Source organism: Haematobia irritans, chromosome 3, assembly GCF_050003625.1.
Source record: "Haematobia irritans isolate KBUSLIRL chromosome 3, ASM5000362v1, whole genome shotgun sequence".
Taxonomy (NCBI): Eukaryota; Metazoa; Arthropoda; class Insecta; order Diptera; family Muscidae; genus Haematobia; species Haematobia irritans.
In genome coordinates, this window is record NC_134399.1 from 122572205 (window position 1) to 122573897 (window position 1693).

Below are 1693 nucleotides of genomic sequence, written 5' to 3' on the forward strand. Positions count from 1 at the left end.
TAGAAAATTTTGTCAAAATTTTATATCTATAGAAAATTTTGTCAAAATTTTATTTCTATAAAAAAATTTTTTCAAAATTTTTTTTCTATAGAAAATTTTGTCAAAATTTCTATTTCTATAGAAAATTTTGTCAAAATTTCTATTTCTATAGAAAATTTTGTCAAAATTTCTATTTCTGTAGAAAATTTTGTCAAAATTTCTATTTCTATAGAAAATTTTGTCAAAATTTTATTTCTATAGAAAATTTTGTCAAAATTTTATTTCTATAGAAAATTTTGTCAACATTTTTTTCTATAGAAAACTTTGCCAAAATGTTATTTCTATAGAAAATTTTGTCAAAATTTTATTTCTATAGAAAATTTTGTCAAAATTTTATTTCTATAGAAAATTTTGTCAAAATTTTATTTCTATAGAAAATTTTGTCAAAATTTTATTTCTATAGAAAATTTTGTCAAAATTTTATTTCTATAGAAAATTTTGTCAAAATGTTATTTCTTTACAAAATTTTGTCTAAATTTTAGTTCTATAGAAAATGTTGGCAAAATTTTATTTCTATAGAAAATATTGTCAAAATTTTATTTCTATAGAAAATTTTGTCAAAATTTTATTTCTATAGAAAATTGGGTCAAAATTTTATTTCTATAGAAAATTTTGTAAAAATTTTATTTCTATCGAAAATTTTGTCAAAATTTTATTTCTATGGAAAATTTTGTCAAAATTTTATTTCTATAGAAAATTTTGTCAAAATTTTATTTCTATAGAAAATTTGGTTAAAATTTTATTTCTATAGCAAATTTTGTCAAAAATTTATTTCTAAATTTTATTTATATAGAAAATTTTGTCAAATTTTATTTAAATAGAAAATTTTGTCAAAATTTTTTTTCTATAGAAAACTTTGCCAAAATGTTATTTCTATAGAAAATTTTGTCAAAATTTTATTTCTATAGAAAATTTTGTCAAAATTTTATTTCTATAGAAAATTTTGTCAAAATTTTATTTCTATAGAAAATTTTGTCAAAATGTTATTTCTTTACAAAATTTTGTCTAAATTTTAGTTCTATAGAAAATGTTGGCAAAATTTTATTTCTATAGAAAATATTGTCAAAATTTTATTTCTATAGAAAATTTTGTCAACATTTTATTTCTATAGAAAATTTTGTTAACATTTTATTTCTATAGAAAATTTTGTCAACATTTTATTTCTATAGAAAAAATTTTATATCTAAATTTTATTTCTATAGAAACTTTTGTCAAAATTTTATTTCTATAGAAAAAATTTTATATCTAAATTTTATTTCTATAGAAAATTTTGTTAACATTTTATTTCTATTGAAAATGTTGTCAAAATTTTATTTCTATAGAAAATTTTGTCAAAATTTTATTTTCATAGAAAATTTTGTCAAAATTTTATTTTCATAGAAAATTTTGTTAACATTTTATTTCTATAGAAAATTTTGTCAAAATTTTATTTCTATAGGAAATTTTGTCAAAATTTTATTTCTAAAGAAAATTTTGTCAATATTTTATTTCTATGGAAAATTTTGTCAAAATTTTATTTCTATAGAAAATTTTGTCAAAATTTTATTTCTATAGAAAATTTTGTCAAAATTTTATTTCTATAGAAAATTTTGTCAAAATTTTATTTCTATAGAAAATTTTGTCAAAATTTTATTTCTATAGAAAATTTTGTCAA